This window comes from Tamandua tetradactyla, chromosome 5, assembly GCF_023851605.1.
Source record: "Tamandua tetradactyla isolate mTamTet1 chromosome 5, mTamTet1.pri, whole genome shotgun sequence".
NCBI classification, from domain to species: Eukaryota; Metazoa; Chordata; class Mammalia; order Pilosa; family Myrmecophagidae; genus Tamandua; species Tamandua tetradactyla.
The window spans coordinates 88,246,687-88,262,185 of NC_135331.1; the positions used below are offsets into that span (position 1 = coordinate 88,246,687).

A 15,499-nucleotide genomic window follows, 5' to 3' on the forward strand; every position below is an offset into this window, starting at 1 on the left:
TTATATCCGGGACCTAAAACATTCTTTCATTCTTGCAAGTGCAGTGATCTAAGACAGTCAGCTTTAAGATTTGAGCATGTCCTGACTAAAATTGCATCAAGCCAGCCATCACTTGTGTAGCATCTCCAGATGCTGGTCCCCTTCTTTTCATTTCATAGAAATCTTTTGCAGGCTAATATCTGGTTTTGCTCCATCAGTCTGAAAAGTGGTGTCGAGCTCCAAGAGCAGGAAAACCATGGCCTGCACATTCATGGTCATTTGGAGAGTAGGTCATTTTCTCATGTGGGAAAAGCTGTATTTACTAGAGGTTAGATGAATAGTAATACTTTCCATAGCCAAGGATTTAAGAGGAAAGAGATGGGAACCTGAAGAAAAAGAGCTTCAAATTCTCATCTTTAAATGCTTTACTAACTGCATGTATCTTGCAGCAGGTGATGGCTTTTCTTAGAGAGAAGATAGTGAAGAGATTTCTTCTTTAAAACCTTTACAATGCCAGTAATTCTCTTACGGCTCAACTCATTGAGGACAACCATTCTGCCACCATTTCTAGCCCTTTGGCCACTGCAAGAAAAGGAAAGCCTCCCCTGACCTCTCCATGACAGAACATCTAGTTGTGCTTCCCTCTATTGCCCCTTCCTGTAGCAGTTTTCCTTCATTTCCCATCATTGTTTTATTGTCTCTATGCCATGCCTCAGGAAGAATTCCATAAGATCCTTTCATGCTATGGAACTCTCTGAACAGTCCATTGGGGGTTCTTCTGTATTCTCATATGTTGGATTTTCTCTGAACTGTGATCTTTCCGTCTTCAATAAAGTGAAGTTTTAAGTGTGTCTGAGTTCTTCAGGGAGCTGGGGAATACATATGGTCACTCCATCTTGAAGGGTCTGAAGGTTGAATGTATCTTATAAGATCTGGGATTAATAAAAAAAATCCACTTTCTTTAGGTCTTGATCTCATTAACAGAACCTTCAGGAATCTTGCTGCTGTAGTTGAATCCTCTTCTGGAAAATTTTAGAGCAGGTTTGTTTTTTGGGAGTTCTCCACTGAGCAGTGAGTTCAGAATCTGTTTTTGGTTCTCGTACCTCTGTTCAATGAAAAATCCTGATCTTCAGTACAGGAAAGTGCAAACATTAGTATTAGACCTCAGACAATGTGAGACAGATGGTGGGGTGTACAGGAGTGAGGGGTGTTGAGAGCAGAATGATGGGGAGTCACATACATTATAGGCTTTATATATTAACCCATTTCAGACTGAATGAGGAATAAGAATGGACGCTGAAGACTGGTTTTTCCAATTTAACTAAACATGGTTCTAGCTGCCAGTGACAGTAACACAAGAGGTTTGTTTTTTCATTTGTGAAACTATCTCATATTTGGAGAAGTATCTGCATTAGCATGTTAAAGCTACTGGAATGCGATATACCAGAAATGGAACAGCTTTTAAAAAGGGAATTTATTAAGTTGCAAGTTCAGATTTCTAAGGCTATAAAAATGTCCAAACTAAACCATCCAGAGAAAGATATGTCGCCTCAAAAAAGGTCAATGAGTCCAGAACATCTCTGTCGGCTGGGAAGACTCATGGAGACAATTTCTATCTTTCCCTCATAAAGTTACCTGGGGGCATTTTCCTTCTGCATCTCATAAGATGTCTGGCTGTGTGGGCTCTGATCTCTCTCCAAAATGTTTCCTATTTTGAAGGGCTCCAGCAAACTAATCAAGACCAAACTGGAATGGGTAGAGTCACATCTCCATCTAATGAAAAGGTCACACGCACAATTGGGTGTATAACACCTCCTTGGAGATAACCTAATCAAAAGGTGCCAATGTACACTATTAAATCAGGATGAAAAGAAATGGCTGCCCCTACAAGATTAAAACATGGCCTTTCTAGAGTACATAATAGATTCAAGCCAGCATATTCCCCTGAGTGGAAAAACTGAGTAAAGTGGAGGTGGGGTGACATAAACATAGGAGGAAAGAATACTTGAGACATTATGAATTTTTGCTCATTTGTTTGTGAAACTATGACCGCAATGAGTTAGAGTTGGGCTGACTCTACTATTTATTGGCTAAGTATTCCTTGCAATCTTAATCAAAACTCCACTTAGCCAAAGATTCCCCTTATGCAAATAGTAATGTTAAAATTTACTTCACTGAGTTATATTAAGAATTATATGAGGAAATGCAAGCAAAGGAATTAAAAAACATGCATAGTGATAGTAATAGAGCAAAAATTTGATTTTTTCCTCTTGATCTTGAAGTACAAAATCTCCTTAAACTCCTTTACCAGTTTTAAGAGGATTTTGTTTGTCTGTTCATTTGTTTGGTAGCTTATTTTTTACTTTTTAAATGTTTTTGTTCTCATGGGCAGGCACCAGACATCAAATCTGGGTCGCCGACATGGTAGGGGACAACTCTGCCTGCTGAGCCTCCATGGCCTGCCCCTGACTTGGGATTTTTAATGCAATTTTATTGAGATATCACACACCACACAACCCACCAAAGCATGGAATCAGTGGCTCACAGTACCGTCACACAGGTCTGCGTTCATTACTGTGATCAATTTAGAACATTTTAATCACTTTGGAAAAAAAAGAAAAGGAAAACACAAAATATCCCATGCCCCCTCTCCCACCCAGTTATTGCCCCCTGGTATTGGTGTGGCTGGTGTTACACTCTCTGCCCCTGGTTTCTCAGTGCCTTCATCCTGCACTGACCTGGGCCTTGAAACATCCTCCTCTGTCTCCAGGGTCCCCAGAGTGTTGATTTGGACAGTTTCTGCCTGGCTACTTGCTGCTTTGGGGACAGTGGAAGATTCTGCTCTTCCATCCCTAGCCCAGCATTTGGGAATCTCATCCTTGGTGCCCCTTTGTGGTCTGCACCACCCTGCACTGCTTGAGGGGCAGATCTGCTGAGAGTAGGAGGCTCACAAGTTATTATCATGTGTCTTGTTCTAGATCTCATTGGGTTATTTCCATTTTGTGTTGGCTCAGCTTGTTGAATCTTATGTTCATGTCTTTTGACATATTTGGAAATAGCCCAGTTCCTTCAGAAACTTTCTCGGCACAGATTTCTTTTTTCCTGGACTCCTGGGACTCTAAGACAAAAATTTTATATCTTTTTTTATACTGCCATAGATTCTTCAGCATGAAATAATAAGTATTATAAACAACTTTTCTAAATAAATTTGTATGTATTTGTAAATTACACAAAATGTACAATGCACCAAAGCTGGCAAATGAAATATAAACTATGAAGTACTCAATTTTTGCTCTTAGTTGTTTTTTTTTTCTTTCTTGTTTTTTTAAAATAGGCAATTAGGGCCATAAATTTCTCTCGAAGCACAGCCTTTGATGCATTCCACAAGTTCTGATAAGTTGTTTTCTCATTTTCATTCATCTCCAGATAGCTACTGATTTCCCTAACAACTTCTTCTTCGACCCACTGGTTGTTTAAGAGTGTGTTGTTTCGTCTCTATGTATTTGTGAATGTTCTCATTCTTTGGTGGTTATTGAGGTCCAGCTTCATCCCATTGAGATCAGAGAAGGTGCTTTGAATAATTTCAATACCCTTCAATTTATAAAGATTTGTGTTGTGCCCCAGCATATGATCTATCCTGAAGAATGTTCCAGCAGCGCTAGAGAATGAATACCCTGGTGTTTTGGGGACAATGACTGATTATGTCTGTTAGGTCTAACTCATTTATCAAGTTAACTTATCTCTTTTCTTCTGATCTGCTGTCTGGTTGTTCTATCTATAGAGGAGAGTGGTGTATTGAAGTCTCCTACTACTATTGTTGAAACATCTATTACTCCCTTCCATTTTGCCAATGTCTGTCTCATGTACTTTGGAACACCTTGATTGGGAGTATAAACAGTTATGATTGTTGTATCTTCTTGGTGAAATGACTCTTTATTTGTATATAGTGTCCTTCTTTGTCTCTTATGATGTCTTTATATTTAAAGTTTATTTTGTCTAATAGTAGTATAGCTACTCCTCCTTTCTTTTGGTTACAACTTGCGGGGAACATCTTTTCCATCCTTTCACTTTCAATCTATTTGTACCCTTGTGTGTAAGATAAGTCACTTGTAAGCAACATGTAGCTGAATTACTTTTAATAATCATTCTGCCAATCTGTATTTTTTAATTGGTAAGTTTAGTCCATTAACATTCAAAGTATTACTGAAACAGGGTTTCCTGAATCCACCATGTGTTTCATTTTATCTGTCAGATCTATATATTCTTTTCCATCTTTCTCTTTTTATCCTTTGAATTACTCTTACTGGTACTCTTCAGTTCTGTGCTCTCTTCCAGGCCTCCCTCTCCTGTCTTTTTTTTTCAGCCAGCAGAACTCCTTTTAGTATTTCTTGTAGGGCTGGTCTCTTGTTGACAAATTCGTTCAGGATTTGTTTGTCTGTGGAAACTTTAATCTCTCCCTCAGTTTTGAAGAACAATTTGGCTGGGTATAGAATTCTTGGGTGGAAGTCTTTTTCTTTCAGGATCTTGAATATTCTGAAAAGATATTCTGCCTTCTCACCTCCATGGTGCCAATTAAGTAGTCTGAGCTCAGTCTTATTTGGTTTCCTTTGTATTCAATGGATTGTTTTTCTCTTGCCACTTTCAGAATTTTCTGCTTCTCTTCAATATTTGAGAGACTGATTCGTATGTGTTTTCGAGAAAGCCTGTTTATTCTGTTTGGAGTTTGTTTGGCTTCTTTGACTTGTATATTTATACCCTTTATAAAGTTGGGAAGTTTTCCTCCCTTATATACTCATCTACTCTTCCTAGCCCTTTATTCCTCTCTTTTCCTTCTGGGACAACTATGAAAACACTTTATGTTCTCTATCATTTCCTAAGATCCAATTCAAATTTTTCCATCTTTTTTTGCCATTTGCTGTTTTGAGTCTTCGAAGTCAGTTGCATGTCCTCTATATCACTTATTCTCTCTTCTGTCTTTTCAAATCTGGTATTGTGTGCCTCTAGAATGTTTTTTTATTTGGTCAACAGAGTTTTTGAACTCTGAATCTTTGAAGACTTGGAAAGCTAATTACCAAATTCATCTGGAAGGGAAAGAGACCCTGAATGGCTAAAAGCATCCTAAAAAAGAAGAACGAAGTGGGAGGATTAACACTCCCTGACTTTAAAACCTATCATAAAGCCACAGTGGCCAATACAGCATGGTACTGACACAAAGACAGATGTATTGACCAGTGGAATCAAATCGAGAATGCAGAAACAGATCACCAAATCTATGGTCAGCTCATTTTTAATAAGGCCCCCAAATCCTCTGAACTGAGACAAAAAGTCGTTTCAAAAATTGGACATGGAAGAACTGGATATCAATAGCCAAAGCAGGAAAGAGGACCCCTATCTTATACCCTATGCACAAATTAACTCTAAGTAGATCAAACACCTAAATATAAGAACTAGCACCACAAAGCTTCTAGAAGAAAATGTAGTGAAACATCTACAAGACCTAGGAATTGGAGGTAGCTTCCTAAACTTTACACCCAAAGCACAAGCAACAAAAGAAAAAATAGATTAATGGGAACTCGTCAAAGTCAAATGCTTCTACACCTCGAAAGTTGTTAAAAAAGGTGAAGAGGCAACCAACTCAGTGGGAGAAAATATTTGGAAATCACATATCAGACAAAGTTTTCATTTCATACATATACAAAGAAATCATACAACTCAGCAACAAATGAACAAACAACCCAATTATAAAATGGGCTAAAGATATGAATAGGAATTTTTCTGAAGAGTAAATACACATAGCTCAAAAGCACATGAGGAGATGCTCATTTTCATTGGCTGTCAGGGAAATACAGATAAAGACTACAATGAGATACCACTTCACACTTATTAGAATGACTGCTATTAAACAAACAGGAAACTTTAAATGTTGGAGAGGTTGTGGAGAACCTGGGATACTTGCACTGCTGGTGGGAATGTATGATGGTGCAGCTACTATGGAAGACTATTTGGTGGTTCCTTAGGAAACTATATATCAAGCTGCCCTATGACCCAGCAATAGCACTACTTGACATTTACCCAGAATAGCTGAAAGCAATGACACAAACAAATATTTGCACACCGATGATCATAGCAGCATTATTCACAATTGCCAAAAGATGGAAACAAGCCAAATACTCATCAACAGGTAAGTGGATCAACAAAATGTGGTATAAACGCACAATGGAATACTATGTAGCAGTTAGACAAAATGATGTCTTGAAGCCCATGGCAAGATGGATGAGTCTTGAGGACATAATGCTGAGTAAAATCAACCAGACACAATAGGACATATACTGTATGATTTCACTTTTATGAGCAATATAAAGGTATAATCAGAGGCTTATAATACAGAATATAGTGGACTTAGAGATACACAGAAGCTAGAGATCAGTGAACCATTAGCTAATGAGGTTGACCTCCAATGTAAGGGAATAGATAGGAGTAAAGGTGGTTCTCTAGTGGGTCTACAAGAAATACTACCGTATGGAATGTCATGGTCAGGTTCAGGTGTCAACTTGGCCAAATGGTGGTACCTGTTTGTCTCATCGGGCAAGTGCTGGCCTGTCTGTTGCGATGAAGACATTTCATAGAATTAAATCATGATCATGTCAGCTGCATCCACAACTGATTCCATTTGCAATCAGCCAAAGGGGGATGTCTTCTGCAATGAGTGATGCTTAATCGAATCACTGTTAGGCTTTTAAGGAAGATTCAGAAGAGACAGGCTATCTTCTTGCTTTGGCTGGCGAGCCTCTCCTGTGGAGTTCGTCCAGACCCAACATCAAAATCATCAGCTTCACAGCTTGCCCTGTGTTGTGGGATGCACCAAAAGAGAGACCACATAATTCAAAACTGCAAGCCAATTTGGAGTCTTTATTAGCTGGCTGGTGACTGTCTCAGAAACTTCCAAGAAGGAAGATTCAGAGGGCAGCCCCCAGAGGTTTTCAAGGTGTGCTTATAAAGGCTAAAATCATGTCGTGGTTTTGCAGTTGCTAGCAAGCAAGCATATCATAGAAGCAGAAAAATGCCATTAGCTATTGCCAAAACAAATCCCATTCTCTCAGTTTCCTAACAGTGGTTATTGTTTACCTCTTGGGGACATTCTGCCCCAATGTTGTGAGGACTTTCCCTGCTCGGGCCTGATTGATTGCTCCTGCTTGGACCTGATTGATTACTCCTGGCCCTCCACACCCTACAGACTTTGGACTCTGCATTCCCGTGGTCACGTGAGGCACTTTTATAAATTTTATATTTGCAAGTGTTCCCTGTTGATTCTGTTTCTCTAGAGAACCCTAACTAATATATCTTGGTAACAAGAGTGGTTCTTAAGAAACAGAATCTTAAAAATGGGTTTTTACAAATAGTTTTCTACTCTGACTGGACTCAAAGGCTCTAAGGACTCTGATTCCCATAATCAGAATGACACTTCCAATCCATGGAGTGAGTTGGCAAAAAAGATAGTCAAAATATCACCATTTGATTGTAATTGGATTGGCTGTCTTTTTGTTGTTGAGTTGAACAATCTCTTTATAAATTCTGGATACTAGACCTTTATCTGATATGTCGTTTCCAAATATTGTCTCCCATTGTGTAGGCTCTTTTTACTTTCTTGATGAAGTTCTTTGATGCACAAAAGTGTTTAATTTTGAGGAGTTCCCATTTCTTTCTTCCTTTCTTCAGTGCTCTTGCTTTGGGTGTAAGGTCTATAAAACCGCCTCCAATTATAAGATTTATAAGATATTTCCCTACATTTTCCTCTAACTGTTTTATGGTCTTAGACCTAATGTTTAGATCTTTGATCCATTTTGAGTTAACTTTTGTATAGGGTGTGAGATACAGGTCCTCTTTCATTCTTTTGCATATGGATATCCAGTTCTATAGGCACCATTTATTGAAGAGACTGTTCTGTCCCAGGTGAGTTGGCTTGACTGCCTTATCAAAGATCAAATGTCCATAGATGTGAGGGTCTATATCTGAACACTCTATTCAATTTCATTGGTCAATATATCTATCTTTATGCCAGTACCATGCTGTTTTGACCACCATGGCTACATAATATGCCTTAAAGTCAGGCAGCATGAGACCCCCAGCTTCATTTTTTTCCTGAAGATACTTTTAGCAGTTTGGTGCACCCTGCCCTTCCAGATAAATTTGATTATTGGTTTTTCTATTTCTGAAAAGTAAGTTGTTGGGATTTTGATTGGTATTGCGTTGAATCTGTAAATCAATTTAGGTAGAATTGACATCTTAACTATATTTAGTCTTCCAATCCATGAACATAGTATGCCCTTCCATCTATTTAGGTCTTCTGTGATTTCTTTTAACAGTTTCTTATAGTTTTCTTTGTTTAGGTCTTTTATCTCTTTAGTTAAATTTATTCCTAAGTATTTTATTCTTTTAGTTGCAATTGTAAATGGTATTCATTTCTTGATTTCCCCCTCAGATTGTTCATTACTAGGGTATAGAAACACTACAGATTTTTGAATGTTGATCTTGTAACCTGCCAGTTTGCTATTTTCGTTTATTAGCTCTAGTAGCTTTGCTGTAGATTTTTCAGGGTTTTCGACATATAATATCATATCATCTGCAAACAGTGAGAGTTTTACTTCTTCCTTTCCAGTTTTGATGCCTAGTATTTCTTTTTCTTGTCTAATTGCTCTGGCTAGAACTTTGAGCACAATGTTGAATAACAGTGGTGATAGTGGACATCCTTGTCTTGTTCCTGATCTTAGGGGGAAAGTTTTCAATTTTCCCCCATTGAGGATGATATTAACTGTGGGTTTTTCATATATTCTCTCTATCATTTTAAGGAAGTTCTTTTGTATTCCTATCCTTTGAAGTGTTTTCAACAGGAAAGGATGTTGAATTTTGTCAAATGCCTTCTCTGCATCAATTGAGATGATCATGTGATTTTTCTGCTTTGATTTGTTGATATGGTGTATTACATTAATTGATTTTCTTATGTTGAACCATCCTTGCATACCTGGGATGAATACTACTTGGTCATGATGTATAATTCTTTTAATGTGTTGCTGGATTCGATTTGCTAGAATTTTGTTGACGATTTTTGCATCTATATTCATTTGAGAGATTGGTCTGTAGTTTTCTTTTTTTTAATATCTTTGCCTGGTTTTGGTCTGAATTCCTTGAGGGAGGGATTCCACCTGAGTTGGGCTTCACCCCTCCCCTGGAGAAGGCACAGGTGGGAAAGAGCCCTGAGAGCAGTCCGTTTCTGCATATGCCTGGGGCAGTTGCAGCCCTAGAAGTCCCGCCACTGAATCCAGAGGCAGCCAAGTCTCTGTAGAAACACAGCCACAAAAACCTCCATTTCCTCCCCTTTGTTCTTTTTCCATTAGCCCAATAAGCAACCTCCATCTTGACCAGGTTTACAGTCTCTTTCCTTTCCCTCTGGGAAGCCGCCTGAGGGGGAGGGGTGCCAGCTGCTGACTGCCACAGCTTGGGGAACTCATGGTTCTGGGGAGGCTTGCAGCCAGTCCAGCTTGTCCAGACTGGGGTATTATGAGTGTCTGGTCACTGATGTGGTTCTGGGAGCTGTTTTGTACTGTTTCTGGTTATTTAGTAGTTGTTCTGGAAAACCAAAGCGTGCATATTGCTAAGCTGCCATCTTGGCTCCTCTCTACTAAATTCTTGTTTGAGCTGTATAAACAAAAGAGTTTTAGGTCAAGTGAACAGATGTCTAACCTGAATTACAAAAACACAGAGTCACGGCCCCTTAATCTATTTCCAGACACGAAACAGCTTACAGAGCCAGAGCCCTTTGAATGAAGGGGAGGTCAGGTCCCTTTGGGGGAGAACCCTGTTACACTGCAATAAGTTTATACTGTTAATCTTCCTCAAGCTTTCCCCAAGGAGACTGACAGCATTTTACCAGGGTAACTGTGAAATGGAGAAAAGGAAATTGTCAGATATTTTGAGGATTATTAGACACTGGTTCAGAATGACATTAATTCCAGGGGACCCAAAACATCACACAGGTCCACCAGTCAGAGTGCGAGCTTATGGAGGCCAGGTGATCAATGGAGTTTTAGCTCAGGTCCATCTCACAGTGGGTTCAGTGAGTCCTTGGGTGCATTTCGTAGTTATTTCCCAGTTCCAGAATGAATAACTGGTATAGGCATACTGAGGAACTGGCAGAATCCCCACATTGGCTCTCTAACTCATGTATTGAGGGGTATTATGATGGGAAAGGCCAAGTGGAAGCCACTAGAACTGCCCCTACTGAGCAAAATAGTAAATCAGAAGAAATACTGGATTCCTTGAGGGATGACAGGGATTACTGCCACTCTAAAGGACCTGAAGGATGCTGGGGTGGTGATTCCCACCACATCCCTATTCAACTCTCCTATTTGGCCTGTGCAGAAAGCAGATGGGACTTGGAGGATGACAGTGGATTCCCGTAAGCTCAACCAGATGGTAACTCCAATTGCAGCTGCTTTTCCAGATGTAGTATCATTGCTTGAGCAAATCAATGCATCTCCTGGAACCTGGTATGCAGCTATTGATCTGGCAAATGCTTTTTTCTCAATATCTATTAGTAAGGACCACCAGAAACAGTTTGCTTTCAGCTGGCAAGGTCAACAATATACTTTCACTGTCCTACCTCAGGGGTATATCAACTCTCCAACCCTATGTCATAATCTTGTCTGCAGGGCACTTGTTTGTTTCTCCCTCCCAGCAGACATCACACTAGTCCTTTATATTGATGATATCATGTTTATCAGACCTAGTAAGTAAGAATTAGCAATTACTCTAGACTTACTGGTAAGGCATTTGCATGTCAGAGGATGGGAGACAAAGCCAACAAAAATAAAGGAGACTTTACTTCAGTGACATTTCCAGATGTCCTGTGGTATGGGGCATGTTGAGATATCCCTTCTAAGGTGAAGGATAAGTTGCTGCATCTGGCCCCTCCTATGACCAAAAAAGAGGCACAACACCTAGTTTCCCTCTTTGGATTTTGGCAACAACATATTCCTCATTTGGGTGTGCTACTCTGGCCCATTTATTGAGTGACCAAAAAGCTGATAATTTTGAGTGGGCACCTGAACAAGAGGAGGCTCTGTGACAGGTCCAGGTTACTGTACAAGCTGCTCTGCCACTTGGACCACATGATCCAGCAGATCAAATGGTGCTGGGATGTCAGTGGCAAATAGAGATGCTGTCTGGAGCCTTTGGCAGGCTCCTGTAGGAGAATCACAATGCAGACCCTTAAGATTTTGGAGCAAAGCCTTACCATCTGCTTCAGATAACTACTGTCCTTTTGAGAAACAGCTATTGGCCTGCTACTGGCCCTTAGTAGAGGCTGAAGGCTTAACCATGGGCCACCAAGTTACCATGAGACTTGAGTTGCCTGTCATGAGCTGGGTGTTGTCTGACCCACCAAGCCATAAAGTTGGGCATGTGCAGCAGTACTGTATTGTAAAATAGAAATGGTATATAAAAGATAGGACCAGAGCAGGTCCTGAAGGCACAAGTAAGTTACATGAAGAAGTAGCCCAAATGCCCATGGCTTCCACTTCTGCCACATTACCTTCTCTTTCCCAGACCAGAGCTATGGCCTCTTGGTGAGTTCCTTATAGTGAACTGACTGAGGAAGAGAAAAATCAGGCCTGGTTTACAGCTGGTTCAGCACGATATGCAGGTACCACTCAAAATTGGGCAGCTTCAGCACTACAACCCCTTTCTAGGGTGTCCTTGAAAGACAGTGGTGAGGGAAAATCCTCCCAGTGGGCAGAACTTCAAGCAGTGCACCTGGTTGTTCATTTTGCTTGGAAGGAAAACCGACCATAGGTACATTTGTATAATGACTCATGGGCTGTTGCTAATGCTTAGGCTGGATGGTCAGGCACTTGGAAAGACCATAATTGGAAAATTGGTCACAAAGAAGTCTCAGGAAGAAGTATATGGATAGACCTTTCTGAGGTCTATGAAAACATGAAAATATTTGTGTCCCATGTGAATGCACACCTGAGGGTGACTTCAGCAGAGGAGGGTTTTAATAATCAAGTGGATAAGATGACCCATTCTGTGGATACCAGTCAATCCCTTTCCCCAGCTACTCCTGTCATTGCCCAATGGGCTCATGAACAAAGTGGTCATGGTGGTAGGGATGGAGGTTATGCATGGGCTCAGCAACATGGACTTCCACTCACCAAGGCTGACCTGGCTACAGCCACTGCTGAGTGCCCAATCTGCCAGCAGCAGAGACCTACACTCAGCCCCAAATGGTACCATTCCCCGAGGTGACCAGCCAGCTACATGGTGGCAGGTTGATTACATTGGACCACTCTCTTCATGGAAGGGGCAATGTTTTGTTTTAACTGGAATGAACACATACTCTGGATATGGGTTTTCTTTCCCTGCACTCAGTGCTTCTGCCAAAACTACCATCATTGTGTTTACACAATGACTTATCCATCATCGTGGTATGCCACACAGCATTGCTTCTTATCAGGGAGCACACTTGTGCTAGTTTAAAAGGAAGTATGACCCCTAGAAAAGCCATGTTTTAATCAAAATCCTATTTCATAAAGGTAGAATAATCCCTATTCAATACTGTATGCTTGAAATCATGACCAGATTATCTCCCTGGATGATATGATTTAGTCAAGAATGACTATTAAACTGGATTAGGTGATGACATGTCTCCACCCATTTGGGTGAGTGTTGATTGGTTTACTGGAGTCCCATAAAAGAGAAAACATTTTGGAGAAAGCACTTCAGAGAGAGCAGAGCAGAACAGCACAGCCACGAGAAGCAGAGTCACCCAGCCAGTGACCTTTGGAGATAAAGGAAAATGCCTCCTGGGGAGATTCATGAAACCAGAAGCCAGGAGAGAAAGCTAGCAGATGATACCATGTTCACCATGTGCCCTTCCAGCTGAGAGAGAAACCCTGACTATGTTCACCATGCTCCTTCTCTCTTAGAGAAACCCTGAACTTCATCGGCCTTCTTGAACCAAGGTATCTTTCCCTGGATGCCTTTGATTGGACATTTCCATAGACTTGTTTTAACTGAGACATTTTCTCAGCCTTAGAACTGTAAACTAGCAATTTATTAAGTCCCCCTTTTTGAAAAGCCATTCTGTTTCTAGTATATTGCATTCCGGCAGCTAGCAAACTTGAACAACACTTCACAGTAAATGAAGTATGGGAATGGGCAAATGTTCTTGGAATTCTCTGGTCTTACCATGTTTGCCACCATCCATGAATAGATGGATAGAACGGTGGAATGACCTTTTGAAAACTCAATTATGGTGCCAACTAGGTGGCAATACCTAGAAAACCTGAGGTAATGTTCTCCAGGAAACTGTATATGCTCTGAATCAGCGTCTGCTGTATGGTGCTGTTTCTCCCATAGCCAGGATCCATGTGTCCAGGAACCAAGGGGTGGAAGTGGGAGTGGTACCACTTCCTATTACCCCTAGTGATTTACTAGGAAAAATTTTGCTCCTTGTCCCTGCGACCCTGAGCTCTGTTGGTCTACAGGTTTTTGTACCAAAACAGGGAGTGCTTTCAGCAGGAGAAACAACAATGATTCCATTGAATTTTAATCTAAGACTGCCATCTGGTCACTTTGGGTGACTCATGCCCCTGGATCAACAAGCCAAGAAGGGGATTACATTATTGATTGCAGTGATTGATCCTGACTATCAAGGGGAAGTAGGACTGCAACTACATAATGGAGGTAAAGAAGAGATTTCTTGGAATATAGGAGATCCCCTCAAGCGTCTTTTGGTACTACCATGTCCTGTGATTACAATCAATAGAAAACTGCAACAACCCAATCCAGGCAGGACTACCAATGCCTCTGAAATTTCAGGAATTAAGGTTTGGGTCACGCCACCAGGCAAAGAATCACGGCCAGCTGAAGTGCTTGCTGAGGGTAAAGGGAAAATGGAATGGGTAGTGGAAGAAGGTAGTGATAAATATGAACTTCGACCACGTGATCAGTTACAGAAACAAGAACTGTGATGTTATTTTGTTCATGTTATGCTATTTAAGTTGTAAGATATCAAGTTTAAGAATGAATATTACCCAAGGATTTTCTGGAGAGGTTTAATGTGTTTCCAGTAATATACAAGACAGTTGAGTATTGTTAGGTAAAAGAAAAAATGTGTGCTTTATTGTTTTCTATTTAGAAATTAAGTATGGTTTAAGGTGGCTTGTATAGCTGCCATGTTCACAAGGGGTGGACTGTTATGGTCAGGTTCATGTGTCAACTTGGCCAAGTGGTGGTACCTGTTTGTCTGGTTTGGCAAGTGCTGGCCTGTCTGTTGTGATGAGGGCGTTTCATAGAATTAAATCATGATCATGTCAGCTGCATGCACAGCTGATTCCATTTGTAATCAGTCAAAGGGGAGTGTCTTCTGCAATGAGTGATGCTTTATCAAGTCATTGGAAACCTTTTAAGGAGGATTCAGAAGAGACAGGCTCTTTTCTTGCTTTGGCTGGTGAACCTCTCCTGTGGAGTTTGTCCAGACCCTCCATCGGAATTGTCAGCTTCACAGCCTGTCCCGTAGATTTTGGACTCTGAATTCCCACAGTCACGTGAGACACTTTTATAAATTTTATATTTGCAAGTGTTCCCTGTTGATTCTGTTTCTCTAGAGAACCCTAACTAATACACCAAAGATGAATAAGATTGAAAGCGGTTGTATAGACCTACGTGTCCCACTGATTAACACTAGAAATATGAATGCGTTCTTGTAAGAATTACTTCAGATGTAGGTCAGTGTACAAAGAGTGGTTAAGTCCAGCATACTGTTGTGGGGAGCACCAAAAGAGAGACCACACAATTCAAAACTTCAAGCCAATTTGGAGTCTTTATTAGCCGGCCGGCGACGGCCCCAGAAACTTCCAAGAAGGAAGATTCAGAGAGCAGCACCTAGAGGTTTTCAAGGTGTGCTTGTAAAGGCTAAAATCATGTTGTGGTTTTGCAGTTGCTAGCAAGCAAGTGTATCATAGAAGCAGAAAAATGCCGTTAGCTGTTGCTGAAACACATCAAATTCTCTCAGTTTCTTTTTTTTTTTTTTTTAAAGAGAGAGGGAGGAAGGGAAGGAAAGACAGAGAAGGAAGGAAGGATGGAAGGAAGGAAGGGAGGAAGAAAGGGAAACATCTTTAAACATTTTCTTGTTTTATTATATTTTGTTTGTTTGTTTGTTTTTTACATGGGCTGGGGCCGGGAATCGAACCGGGGTCCTCCGGCATGGCAGGCAAGCACTCTTGCCCGCTGAGCCACCGCGGCCCGCCCTAAATTCTCTCAGTTTCTTAACATTGGTTATTGTTTAACTCTTGGGGACATTCCACCCCAATGTTGTGGGGACTTTCCCTGCTTGGGCCTGACTGATTGCTCCTGGCCTGCCACAGGTACAAGGCGATTGTATGCTATTGTATGCTATGTGCTGTCTTCAAAAGGAAATCATCAGCACTACCACAGCAACAGCAGAGGTAAATAATGGAGA

At 40.7% G+C, this 15,499-nt stretch overlaps 1 protein-coding gene across 1 annotated transcript in view; it reads right to left on the bottom strand.

Annotated features, from left to right (window-relative positions):
- Nucleotides 1–15,499, bottom strand: part of LOC143684452 (HLA class II histocompatibility antigen, DR beta 5 chain-like) — a 202,575-nt gene that overhangs the window by 47,811 nt on the left and 139,265 nt on the right. The window lies entirely within an intron of this gene.